Raw genomic sequence first — 14,799 nt, forward strand, 5'->3', positions numbered from 1 at the left:
CTGTCTCCCCCCTCTAGACCGTGAGCCCGCTGTTGGGTAGGGACTGTATGTGTTGCCGACTTGTACTTCCCAGGCGCTTAGTCCAGTGCTCTGCACACAGTAGGCGCTCAATAAATACGATTGATTGATTCTCTGGGCCTCAGTTCCGTCATCTGGAAAATGGGATGAAGACTGTGAGCCCCCTGTGGGACAACCTGATCGCCTTGTAAACCTCCCCAGCGCTTAGAACGGCGCTTTGCACATAGTAAGCGCTTAATAAATGCTATCATTATTGTTATTATTATTATTATTATCTCATTAAATTGCAATTAAAATTGGATTTCATCATCCCAATGCCAGATCTGCTCATCTGCTCTGGAAATAGAGGCGGGCTGGAGTGCCCCCTGCTGGGGGGCTTGGGGACTGCGCAAATGCCTGGTGGGACCCCAGGGGCTTTAATAACTGAATAATCATCATCATCATCAATCGTATTTATTGAGCGCTTACTATGTGCAGAGCACTGTACTAAGCGCTTGGGAAGTACAAATTGGCAACATCTAGAGACAGTCCCTACCCAACAGTGGGCTCACAGTCTAAAAGGGGGAGACCGAGAACAAAACCAAACATGCTAACAAAATAAAATAAATAGAATAGATATGTACAAGTAGAATAAATAAATAAATAAATAGAGTAATAAATATGTACAAACATATATCCATCTATACAGGTGCTGTGGGGAAGGGAAGGAGGTAAGATGGGGGGATGGAGAGGGGGACGAGGGGGAGAGGAAGGAAGGGAAGAAGAAGAAGAAGAAGGAGAAGAAGAAGAAGAAGAAGGAGAAGAAGAAGAAGAACGGTGGTTTTTGGTAAGCACTCGCTGTGTGCCAACCACCAGGGTAGATGCAAGCCCCTCACAGCACTTAGAACGGTGCTTGGCACACTTTAAGCACTTAATAAATAATAATAATGGTATTTGTTAAGCGCTTACTATGTGCCAAGCACTGTTCTAAGCGCTGGAAATGATAGCAACAATGACAGTAATAATGATGGCGTTTATTAAGCGCCTACTATGTGCAGAGCACTGTTCTAAGCTTGTCCATATCTATTCTATCTATTTTATTTTGTTAGTATGTTTTGTTTTGTTCTCTGTCTCCCCCTTTTAGACTGTGAGCCCACTGTTGGGTAGGGACCGTCTCTATATGTTGCCAAACTGTACTTCCCAAGTGCTTAGTACAATGCTGTGCACACAGTAAGCGCTCAATAAATACGATTGATGATGATGATGATGGGGGGGTTACAAGGTGATCAGAAGGGGGAGACAGACAGCAAAACATAGTAACAAAATAAAATAAATAAATAACTGGGCCTCAGTTACCTCATCTGTAAAACGGGGATGGAGACCGCGCGCTCCACGTGGGACGGGGACTTTGTCCGAACCGATTTGCTTGTATCCACCCCAGGACTAGTAAATGCGTAACAAATACCGTTATTATTGTCGTTGTTATCAAGGGGGAGGGAGAGCAGGGATGTTAATAACGATAATAATTGTAATGGTATTTATGGTATTGTTAACGATAATAATGAAAACAATGGTACTTAAGTGCTTACTATGTGCCAAGCATTGTTCTAACTTCTGGGGTAGATGTCGGTTAGGTTGGACAGAGCCTCTGTCCCACATAGCGCTCGCAGTCTTAATCCCCATTTTACAGATGAGGTAACTGAGGCCCAGAGAAGTGAAGTGACTTGCCCAGGGTCACACAGCAGACATGTGGCTGTATATTTGTATATATGTTTGTGCGTATTTATTACTCTATTTATTTTACTTGTACATATCTATTCTATTTATTTTATTTTGTTAATATGTTTGGTTTTGTTCTCTGTCTCCCCCTTCTAGACCGTGAGCCAGCTGTTGGGTAGGGACCGTCTCTAGATGTTGCCGACTTGGACTTCCCAAGCGCTTAGTACAGTGCTCTGCACACAGTAAGCGCTCAATAAATACGATTGAATGAATGAATGAACAGTATCATCATCATCATCATCATCATCAATCGTATTTATTGAGCGCTTACTATGTGCAGAGCACTGTACTAAGCGCTTATCAAATACAGTTACCTCATCTGTAAAATGGGGATTAAGACTGTGAGCCCCATGTGGGACAAACTGATGACCTTGTAACCTCCCCAGCGTTTAGAACAGTGCTTGGCACATAGTAAGCGCATAACAAATGCCATCATTATTATTGTTATTATTATTTATTTATTTTGTTAATGATGTGCATACGGCTGTAATTCTATTTATTCTGACGGCTTCGACACCCGTCTACAGGTTTGGTTTTGTTGTGTGTCTCCCCCTTCTAGACTGGGAGCCCGTTGGTGGGTAGGGGCCGTCTCGATATGTTGCCGATTTGGACTTCCCAAGCGCTCAGTACAGTGCTCTGCACGCAGTAAGCGCTCAATAAATACGATTGAACGAATGAAATAGGGGAGGTTCTGAAACCCTGCCATCTCATGACACGTTGGGAGTGTAATGGGCAAAGGCTATTATAATGGGCAAAGGCGGTACAGAGGCTGAGGTACCCATTTTTCCCAAGATAAAAGATGGTGGTGGGTCACCCAGAAAGCCCTGTCTGGCAGCTTAACTGAATAATAATAATAATAATAATAATAATAATAATATAAACAATAATTTATATAATATTACATGTAATTATAAATATGAACCCTAACCCTATTATGATTATATAATAATAATAATAATGGCATTTGTTCATTCATTCATTGTCATATTTATTGAGCATTTACTGTGTGCAGAGCACTGTACTAAGCGCTTGGGAAGTTCAAGCTGGCACCTGTATATATGTATATATGTTTGTACATATTTATTACTCTATTTATTTTACTTATACATATCTATTCTATTTATTTTATTTTGCTAGTATGTTTGGTTTTGTTCTCTGTCTCCCCCTTTTAGACTGTGAGCCCACTGTTGGGTAGGGACTGTCTCTAGATGTTGCCAATTTGTACTTCCCAAGCGCTTAGTACAGTGCTCTGCACATAGTAAGCGCTCAATAAATACGATTGATGATGCTGATATAGAGATGGTCCCTACCCAACAACGGGCTCACAGTCTAGAAGGGGGAGACAGAGAACGAAACAAAATATGCGGACAGGTGTCAAGTCATCAGAATAAATAGAAGTAAAGCTAGATGCGCATCATTAAGAAAATAAATAATTTGTTAATCAATCAATCAATCGTATTTATTGAGCGCTGACTGTGTGCAGAGCACTGTACTAAGCGTTTGGGAAGTACAAGTTGGCAACATATAGAGACAGTCCCTACCCAACAGTGGGCTCAGTCTAAAAGCACTTACTCTGTGCAAAGCACTGTTCTAATCAATCAATCAATCAATCAATCGTTCTAAGCGCTGGGGGGGATACAAAGTGATCAGGTTGTCCCACGGGGGGCTCACAGTCTTCATCCCCATTTTACAGATGAGGGAACTGAGGCCCAGAGAAGTGAAGTGACTTCCCCAAAGTCACACAGCTGGCAATTGGCGGAGCCGGGATTTGAACCCATGACCTCTGACTCCAAAGCCCAGGCTCTTTCCACTGAGCCACGCTGCTCCTCTACAGTGCTCTGCACACAGGGAGCGCTCAATAAATACGACTGAATAAATGAGTGCGGCCACTCACCTGGAGCGTCCTGAGAAGGGACAGACGGCAAAAACCAACAACCCAGAAAATAGAAAAAAAAAAAATAGCGAGAAACATAATAGAAAACAATAATTACGTGATACATCTTGGCGGCGTCTCTCTGAGGGGAAGAAAAACACTTCATTTCCCCAAGTGGGACTTCAAGAGAGAAATGACCGAACGGGATGAGTCAGTGGAATTTTTAGGTTGGGCTGCTGTGACTCAGTGTACCGCGACTTGGCGTTCTTCATTTATCTATATTTATTTATTTATTTTACTTGTACATATCTATTCTATTTATTTTATTTCGTTAGTATGTTTGATTTTGTTCTCTGTCCCCCCCTTTTAGACTGTGAGCCCACTGTTGGGTAGGGACTGTCTCTATATGTTGCCAACTTGGACTTCCGAAGCGCTTAGTCCAGTGCTCTGCCCACAGTAAGCGCTCAATAAATACGATTGATTGATTGATTGATTCTAGGCTAGAAGCAGAATGTGGGCGGGAGTTCGGCAGTGTGATAGACAAAATTGAGCTGGGTCGTAGTGTTCATTCATTCACTCATTCAATCGTATTTATCGAGCGCTTAGTGTGTGCAGAGCACTGGACTAAGCGCTTGGGAAGTCCAAGTTGGTAACATCTAGAGACGGTCCCTACCCAACAGTGGGCTTACGGTTTAGAAGGGGGAGACAGAGAACAAAACAAAAAGGAGGGCAGCGAGGTAAGATAGGAGGGGGTAAGGTGGTGGAGTGCTTTAAAGCCGACAGTGAGGAGTTTCTGTTTGATACAGAGGCGGATGGGCGACCGCTGGAGGTTCTCGAGGAGTGGGGCGACGTGGACTGAACGCTTTTTGTGGATAAAAATGATCTGGGCAGCAGAGTGAAGTCCGGTCTGGAACGGAGAGAGACAGGAGGCAGGGAGGTCAGCAAGGAGGCCGTCGCAGTAAACAAGACGGGATGGGATAAGTGCCTCGGTTTTTACGATAATAACATTTATTAAGCGCTTACTATGTGCAAAGCACTGTTCTAAGCGCTGGGGAGGTTACAAGGCAATCAGGTTGTCCCACAGGGGGCTCACAGTCTTAATCCCCATTTGACAGATGAGATCACTGAGGCCCAGAGAAGTGAAGTGACTTGCCCGAAGCCACACAGCTGACAAGGGGCGGAGCCGGGATTTGAACCCATGACTTCTGACTCCAAAGCCCGGGCTCTTGGCACTGAGCCACGCCGCTTCTCTAGCCACGCAGGTTAACGTGACCTTTTCTTGGTCAATGGGGATGTAATTCACCCGTAAATCTTCTGTCCGGATCTTTCGCTGTCCCTGTGTCTATCACACTGTCCTTCATCCTCCTGCATCTGCATTATTTTAGGGTTTGTCTGAGCTGCAGGGTTAGAGAAGCAGCGTGGCTCAGTGGAAAGAGCCCGGGCTTTGGAGTCAGAGGTCATGGGTTCAAATCCCGGCTCTGCCAATTGCCAGCTGGGCGACTTTGGGCAAGTCGCTTCACTTCTCTGGGCCTCAGTTCCCTCAGCTGTAAAATGGGGATTAAAACTGTGAGCCCCCATGGAACAACATGATCACCTTATACCTCCCCCCCCAGCACTTAGAACAGTGCTTTGCACATAGTAAGCGCTTAATAAATGCCAGCACTATTATGGTGATGAAGACTGTGAGCCCTCCAGGGGACAACATGATCACCTTATAACCGCCCCAGCGTGTAGAACAGTGCTTTGCACATAGTAAGCACTTAATAAATGCCATCATTATTATGGGGATGAAGACTGTGAGCCCCCCAGGGGACAACCTGATCACCTTATGACCTCCCCAGTGCTTAGAGCAGTGCTTTGCACATAATAAGCGCTTAATAAATGTCATTATTATTATTATTATTATTAAGTCCTTGAGGGCAGAATCGTGACTACTGAGTCTATTGTACCTTCCCAAGTGGTTAGTAAAATGCTCTGCAATCAATCGATGAATGGTACTTATGGAATACTTAGCGAAGTGGCCTAGTAGATAGAGCATGGGCGTGGGAAGCAGAAGGAACTGGGTTCTAATTCTGGCTCCGTCACTTTGCTGTGGGACCTTGGGCAAGCCACTTCTCGCCTCTGGGCCTCAGTTACCTCATCCGTAAAATGGAGATTAGGACCGTGAGCCCCATGTGGGACGTGGACTGTGTCCAACCTGATTACTCTGTATCTACCCCGGTGCTTAGAATAGTGCTTGGCACATAGTAAGCGCTTAACAAATACCATTGAGAAAATGGCTAGAAAGAGCGACAGAAGGTTAAAGGGGAGAAAGGGAAGAGCAGGGGAAAGAGGGGGACAGAAGGTTAAAGGGGAGAAAGGGAAGGGCAGGGGAAAGAGGGGGACGGAAGGTTAAAGGGGAGAAAGGGAAGGGCAGGGAAAAGAGGGGGACAGAAGGTTAAAGGGGAGAAAGGGAAGAGCAGGGGAAAGAGGGGGACAGAAGGTTAAAGGGGAGAAAGGGAAGGGCAGGGGAAGGAGGGTGACAGAAGGTTAAAGGGGAGAAAGGGAAGGGCAGGGGAAAGAGGGGGACAGAAGGTTAAAGGGGAGAAAGGGAAGGGCAGGGGAAAGACGTGACGCAAAGGCAGGGAGGATCTGACTGAAGGGGAAACTCGGGGACAGGCAGGAGGAAATTACCAGGTCCAAAAAGAAAGCTGTTTTTCAGGCAATTTTCCCATTCTGAAAAGGTCGCAAATGGACTGCAGCGGACTTCTCCCCAGCTAGCAAATCACCCTCTCCCCTGCTTCCCGCCCTCTCCTCCACTTCTGCCCTCTCCTCTCCCACTCTCCCATCCTCTCCTGCCTTTTTTAGGCCTTCCCAGACTGAGTCCCTTCCTTCCTCTCCCCCTCGCCCCCTCTCCATCCCCCCCATCTTACCTCCTTCCCTTCCCCACAGCACCTGTATATATGGATATATGTTTGTACATATTTATTACTCTTTTTATTCATTTATTTATTTATTTATTTATTTGTTCATTTATTTATTTATTTATTTATTTTGCTTGTACATATCTATTCTATTAATTTTATTTTGTTAGTATGTTTGGTTTTGTTCTCTGTCTCCCCCTTTTAGACTGTGAGCCCACTGTTGGGTAGGGACTGTCTCTATATGTTGCCAATTGGTACTTCCCAAGCGCTTAGTACAGTGCTCTGCACATAGTAAGCGCTCAATAAATACGATTGATTGATTGATTGATTTTTCCGTCCTCTCCCCTCCCATCCTCTCCTACCTTTCTCTGTCCTCTCCTCTCCCCAACCTCATCCTCTCGTCTCTCAATCAATTGATCGATCAGTTGTGTTTATTGAGCGCTTACTGTGTGCAGAGCACTGTGCTAAGCGCTTGGGAAGTCCAAGTTGGCAGCATATAGAGACGGTGGGCTCACAGTCTAGTCTCTCCCTTCCCACCCTCTCCCCCTCCACCGACTCCTCTCCCCGCCTCACACTCTCTCCTCTCCTTCCCACCCTCTCTTCTCTCGTCGTCCATCCCAATCTCTTCTCCCTGCGCTGGCGGGAGCTGCTCCCACAGCACCTGTGTATATGTATATATGGTTGTACATAATTGTTACTCTATTTATTTATTTTACTTGTACATATCTATCCTATTTATTTTATTTTGTTAGTATGTTTGGTTTTGTTCTCTGTCTCCCCCTTTTAGACTGTGAGCCCACTGTTGGGTAGGGACTGTCTCTATATGTTGCCGACTTGTACTTCCCAAGCGTTTAGTACAGTGCTCTGCACATAGTAAGCGCTCAATAAATACGATTGATTGATTGATTGATTTTTCTGTCCTCTCCCCTCCCATCCTCTCCTACCTTTCTCTGTCCTCTCCTCTCCCCAACCTCATCCTCTCGTCTCTCAATCAATCGATCGATCAGTCGTGTTTATTGAGCGCTTACCGTCCTCTCGTCTCTCAATCAATCGATCGATCAGTCGTGTTTATTGAGCGCTTACCGTGTGCAGAGCACTGTGCTAAGCGCTTGGGAAGTCCAAGTTGGCAGCATATAGAGACAGTGGGCTCACAGTCTAGTCTCTCCCTTCCCACCCTCTCCCCCTCCACCGTCTCCTCTCCCCGCCTCACACTCTCTCCTCTCCTTCCCACCCTCTCTTCTCTCGTCGTCCATCCCAATCTCTTCTCCCTGCGCTGGCGGGAGCTGCTCCCACAGCACCTGTATATATGTATATATGGTTGTACATATTTATTACTCTATTTATTTTGCTTGTACATATCTATCCTATTAATTTTATTTTGTTAGTATGTTTGGTTTTGTTCTCTGTCTCCCCCTTTAAGACTGTGAGCCCACTGTTGGGTAGGGACCGTCTCTATGTGTTGCCAATTGGTACTTCCCAAGCGTTTAGTACAGTGCTCTGCACATAGTAAGCGCTCAATAAATACGATTGATGATTGATGATGATGGAGCTCCTGTAGTTTCTCCACAGTGAAGCTCATGTGGGGTCTTTGGGGGTTAGGGGAGGAAGGTGACACGGATTCTGACAGAGCATAGCAGATGGCGGGGCCACTTAGAGCTTTCCAGCTTCTTTGATTCCCGCAGGCGGACAGTCTCCCCCGGGACCGAGAGGCCGCAACCACACGGTCCAGGGCTGACTGGAATCCATGCCAACCGAGGCCGCCCGAAGAAAAGGCCCTTCCAAGCTGGAGTGGGGGAACAGCAGCTGGTGACTGCTTTAAAGCCTCTCCGCGTCCCTTTCTTCCCTCCCTGAAGTCTCCTTTATCTCGAGTGCCGCGCAACCAAAGGAGCAATTCGAAAGGCAGAAAACACGGGTGGTCTCGGCCGGTCCTGGGGGGGCCCCTGCCCGGAGCTCAGGGAGCGGCAGAATTGTTGGAAGCCAACGGATATTCGGGAGAGGGTGAGGAAGTTCCCCCATCTGCAGAATGGGGATTAAGACTGTGAGCCCCCGTGGGACAGCCTGATCACCTTGTAACTTCCCCAGCTCTGGGGATAGTGCTTTGCACATAGTGAGTGCTTAATAAATGCCATCATTATTATCATTATTATTATTAAACGGCGGAGCTAAGATTAGAACTCAGATCCACGTCATCCCCCGGGCCTGGAATGCCCTCCCTCTGCCCATCCGCCAAGCTAGCTCTCTTCCTCCCTTCAAGGCCCTGCTGAGAGCTCACCTCCTCCAGGAGGCCTTCCCAGACTGAGCCCCTTCCTTCCTCTCCCCCTCATCCCCCTCTCCATCCCCCCATCTTACCTCCTTCCCTTCCCCACAGCACCTGTATATATGTATATATGGTTGTACATATTTATTACTCTATTTATTTATTTTACTTGTACATATCTATCCTATTTATTTTATTTTGTTGGTATGTTTGGTTTTGTTCTCCGTCTCCCCCTTTTAGACTGTGAGCCCACTGTTGGGTAGGGACTGTCTCTATGTGTTGCCAATTTGTACTTCCCAAGCGCTTAGTACAGTGCTCTGCACATAGTAAGCACTCAATAAATATGATTGATGATGATGATGAATGCCCAGGCTGCCGGGAAGGAGTTTGGATCGAGGTAAAGTCTTGAAGGGGGAAGGTGAAGAGGAGGCCAGCGGGCCTAGTGGAGAGATCATAGGACTGAGAATCCTCCGTCAGTCACTTAACGTCTCCAGGCCTCAGTTCCCTCAGCTAGAAAATGAAAATAAGACACGCAGTCGCCTTCCCCCGCCTTAGACTTTGGGTCTGAGCTGATTTCTTTTAGACTGTGAGCCCACTGTTGGGCAGGGACTGTCTCTATATGTTGCCAATTTGTACTTCCCAAGCGCTTAGTACAGTGCTCTGCACATAGTAAGCGCTCAATAAATGCGATTGATGATGATGATGATGATTATCTTGTACTCACCCCAGTGCTTGGCTTCTAGTGGCCCTTTGTAAATCCCAGCGTCATTATTATTTTGGGGGGTTTGAGTCGCTGCTAACGAGCGTCGTCTGCTCCCCGCGTGCCGCGGTCGCCCACGTAGGTGCCAGTTGCTCATGGAGGGTGAAAGGGCGGAAAGCGGGCGCCAATTTTAGTAGGTGGATAAGGACGGGGAGGGGACAGGTTGAGGAGAATTGGTCGGGCAGAGAGCCTCCGTTTCCTTCTCGGAAACCCTCGGATCTTTCCCGAGGGCTGCGTTGAGCAGGCCAGAAGTGCAGCTGGCCACCACCCCTTTGCCCCCACGCTCACCCGCTAGGCTTAAAACTGGATTTCTTCCCTAAAACTCTCTCAGACCCACCCTTAGAGGGGCCTCACTGAAGATGTTTTGGAGCGCAGCGTGGAATTTAACAGGAATATTATTTATTTATTTATTTTATTTTGTTAGTATGTTTTGTTTTGTTCTCTGTCTCCCCCTTCTAGACTGTGAGCCCACTGTTGGGTAGGGACCATCTCTATATGTTGCCAACTTGTACTTCCCAAGCGCTTAGTACAGTGCTCTGCACACAGTAAATGCTCAATAAATATGACTGAATGAATGAATGAACAAATGCCATTATTATTATTATTATTATTATGATATAATTATAATAGGGTTAGGGTTCATATTTATAATTACATATAATATTATATAAATTATTGTTTATATTATTATTATTATTATTCAGTTAAGCTGCCAGACAGGCTCAGTAAATACGATTGATGATGATGATGATGGGTCTCCCGACCCCCAGACTTGAGCTCTTTCCACACGATTGATGATGATGATGATGATGATGAAGAACACAGGTCTCCCGACCCCCAGACTGCAGCTCTTTCCACCGGTCCACATCGCCTCCTCGGCACCATTATCGATTAATAAGTCTCCCCTGCAGAGGGGTTCAATTTCCACCATCAGGTCAAGTCCATCTTGTGTCAAAAGCTTATTTTCAAAGGGTCTCTGTCTCCGTTCTTTTTCGAGCCGGACAGGCTCCATTTCAAATCATCATCATCATCATCAATCGTATTTATTGAGCGCTTACTGTGTGCAGAGCACTGTACTAAGCGCTTGGGAAGTACAAATTGGCGACATATGGAGACGGTCCCTACCCAACTCCGTTAGCGCATCTTGGGAGCGAGCTTTGAAGCAAACAGAAGTATCCATGGTGATTCATTTGCGTGGGCTGGAAACCTGCTAGAAAAAGCCAGCCAAAGCATTTTTCTTCGGATGCTCTGCGCTTTTTTTTTTTTCCCTCTTGAAGCTGAGGGTTGGCTTGGCGTTTTCACAAACTCCCAAGGAGTTCTCTCGGAGCCCGTCTCCATCTTCCCATCCACCCCACACCAGCCGGAGCCCCCGCAATCATCAGCTGGACTGTCTCAGAAACTTTTCCAAGGTGATCAGGTTGTCCCACGTGGGGCTCACAGTCTTCATCCCCATTTGACAGGTGAGGGAACTGAGGCCCAGAGAAGTGAAGTGACTTGGCCAAAGTCACCCAGCTGAAGTGGCGGAGCCGGGTTCGAACCCATGACCTCGGACTCCGAAGCCCGGGCTCTTCCCTCTGAGCCACGCTGGAGAAGCAGCCTGGACTCTCATGCATAATAATAATAATGATAATAGCATTTATTAAGCGCTTCCTATGTGCAAAGCGCTGTTCTAAGCGCTGGGGAGGCTACAAGGTGATCAGGTTGTCCCACGGGGGGCCCACAGTCTTCATGCCCATTGGACAGATGAGGGAACTGAGGCCCAGAGAAGTGAAGTGACTTGCCCAAAGTCACCCAGCTGAAGTGGCGGAGCCGGGTTCGAACCCGTGACCTCTGACTCCACAGCCAAAGATGGATGAGGGCCTCTCATCCAGCCCTTCGGTAGTCCAGTGCTCTGCACACAGTAAGCGCTCAATAAATACGATTGAATGAATGAATGAATTGGGTGCTTACTGTGGGCAGAGCCCTGTACTGAGCGCTCGGGAGCTCACCTCCTCCAAGAGGCCTTCCCAGACTGAACCCCCTTTCTCCTCTCCACCCTCCATCCCCGCCGCCCTACCTCCTTCCCCTCCCCACAGCACCTGTATAGATGTTTGAACAGATTTATCACTCTATTTTACTTGTACATATTCTATTTATTTGGTTAATGATGTGCATCCACTTTAATTCCGTTTGCTCTGACGACTTGACACCTGGGTAGGGACCGTCTCTATATGTCGCCAGCTTGTACTTCCCAAGCGCTTAGTACAGTGCTCTGCACACAGTAAGCGCTCAATAAATATGATTGATTGATTGATTTTCGCCCTGGCGGTATCTTCCATCAGCGAATGCCCTGGAAGGAGGATGGATTGATGTCATCCGGGTCCGACACACCCGGCCACGAATTCCCAGGGTGGGGTTTTCTCCATTCCCGGTTGCTTTCCGTGAGCGGTGTCCCAGAAACGTCTCGGCTGCGAATGTCAGACTGCGGCTGGCGGGGGCGGCGAGGGGGGAGGATGAGAATTCCCTTGGCTCCTCGCTTAATGCCGATAAATTCTTCTCGGATCAAGGACTCCTTTCCGCAAGACGTGGCAAACCCTGGGGTAGAGCCTGTCATGACCTTGGAGAAGTCACTTCACTTCTCTGTGGCTCAGTTATCTCATAATAATAATAATAATAATGGCATTTATTAAGCACTGTGTGCAAAGCATTGTTCTAGGTTACAAGGTGATCAGGTTGTCCCACGGGGGGCTCACGGTCTTAATCCCCATTTTACAGATGAGGGAACTGAGGCCCAGAGAAGTGAAGCTGAGCTGACAATTGGCAGAGCCGGGATTTGAACCCTTGACCTCTGACTCCAAAGCCCGGACTCTTCCCACTCAGCCACGCTGCTTCCCCGTCATAATAATAATGCTGATAATGGTATTTGTTAAGCGCTTACTATGTGCAAAGCACTGTCCTAAGCGCTGGGGGGGATACAAGGTGATCAGGTTGTCCCACATGGGGCTCGCAGTCTTAATCCCCATTTTACAGATGAGGTCACTGGGGCTCAGAGAAGTTAAGTGACTTGCCCAGGTCACACAGCAGACGTGTGGCGGAGCCGGGATTCGAACCCATGACCTCTGACTCCCAAGCCCGGGCTCTTTCCACTGAGCCACGCTGCTTCTCCGTAAGATGGGGATTCGGTCTGTGAGCCAGATGTAGGACAATCTGATTTGCTTGTATTTCCCCCAGCGCTCAGTACAGTGCCTGGCGCGTAGTAAGCACTTAACAGATACCACAATCACCTCCAGAGCCAAAATGGACCAGGATCATCATCAATCGTATTTATTGAGCACTTACTATGTGCAGAGCACTGTACTGAGCGCTTACTGTACTAAGGTTTCGGGGGTGGGGGCCTCCCCTCCTGGCCTCCTGAACCCAGACCAGATGGCCTAGTGATGCTGTCACTCTGTCCTGTGAACGACTTTTTAGACTGTGGTGAGCCCACTGTTGGGTAGGGACCGTCTCTAGATGTTGCCAACTTGTACTTCCCAAGCGCTTAGTACAGTGCTCTGCACACAGTAAGCGCTCAATAAATATGACTGATTGATCGATTGATGATTGACTTTTGGCTGTGGGAGGAGCGAAACGAAAGGGGGAAGAGGAGAAGAGAGCAACGGGAGAAACAGACCGTGGGGTGCAGACGTTTTAGCTTGATATGACAGGAAATGGGCAACCCCGGAGGAGAGAGGAGAGGAGAGATGTCACATGTCCCAAAGGGCACATAAATAAGCTAATATGAGCTTATTTAATATAATATAATATATTATTTATTTAATATAATATAATATAAGCTAATAAGCATGTAGGATAGACAGGCTGGAGATGGGAAAGTCTTGAGGCAGACAGGCAGGCCAGTAAGGGGAGTGGGGGGCTGTTACTCGTACATAAATAATAAAATAATAATAACGGCATTTGTTAAGCGCTTACTATGTGCAAAGCACTGTTCTAAGCGCTGGGGGGGGGGGGGATACAAGGAGATCAGGTTGTCCCATGTGGGGCTCACGGTCTTCGTCCCCATTTTACAGATGAGGGAACTGAGGCTCCGAGAAGTTAAGTGACTTGCCCAAGGTCACACAGCAGACATGTGGCGGAGCTGGCTTTCGAACCCATGACTTCTGACTCCAAAGCCCGGGCTCTTTCCACTGAGCCACGCTGCTTCTCTTATTTACTTGTATATATTTACTATTCTATTTATTTTGTTGATGATGTGCATATGGCTTTAATTCTATTTAAAATGACGATTTTGACACCTGTCTACATGTTTGGTTTTGTCGTCTGTCTCCCCCCTTCCAGACTGTGAGCCAGGGACCGTCTCTAGATGTTGCCGACTTGGACTTCCCAAGCGCTCAGTACAGTGCTCTGCACACAGTAAGCGCTCAGTAAATACGACTGAATGAATGAATGAATGAGGAAGGTCCACCAATCAGGGGCGGAGGGCGAGGAAGGTCCACCAATCAGGAGCTGAGGGCGAGGAAGGTCCACCAATCAGGAGCGGAGGGCGAGGAAGGTCCACCAATCACGGGCGGAGGGAGAGGAAGGTCTAGCAACCAGGGGCAGAGGGCGAGGAAGATCCACCAATCAGGGACGGAGGGCGAGGAAGGCCCACCAATCAGGGGCGGAGGGCGAGGAAGGTCCACCAATCAGGAGCGGAGGGCGAGGAAGGTCCGCCAATCAGGAGCGGAGGGCGAGGAAGGTCCACCAATCACGGGCGGAGGGCGAAGAAGGTCCATCAATCACGGGCGGAGGGCGAGGAAGGTCTAGCAAGCAGGGTCAGAGGGCGAGGAAGATCCACCAATCAGGGACGGAGGGCGAGGAAGGTCCACCAATCAGGGACGGAGGGCGAGGAAGGTCCACCAATCAGGGGCGGTGGGAGAGGAAGATCCAGCAATCATAGACTGTGAGCCCACTGTTGTGTAGGGACTGTCTCTCTATGTTGCCAACTTGTACTTCCCAAGCGCTTAGTCCAGTGCTCTGCACACAGTAAGCGCTCAATAAATACGACTGATTGATTGAGGAAGGTCCAGCAATGAGGGGCGGAGGGCGAGGAAGGTCCAGCAATGAGGGGCGGAGGGCGTGGGCCGCTCCCTCCGGCCCGCGGGGAGCGGCGTCCGGGGGAGGCCTGGGCTTGGCCTTGGGCCGGGAAGGGATGGGAAGGGATGGGATGGGGCGGGACGGGACGGGACGGGATGGGGCGGCTTGGCCAAGTGAC

The sequence above is a fragment of the Tachyglossus aculeatus genome, chromosome 20 (genome assembly GCF_015852505.1).
Source record: "Tachyglossus aculeatus isolate mTacAcu1 chromosome 20, mTacAcu1.pri, whole genome shotgun sequence".
Classification (NCBI taxonomy): Eukaryota; Metazoa; Chordata; class Mammalia; order Monotremata; family Tachyglossidae; genus Tachyglossus; species Tachyglossus aculeatus.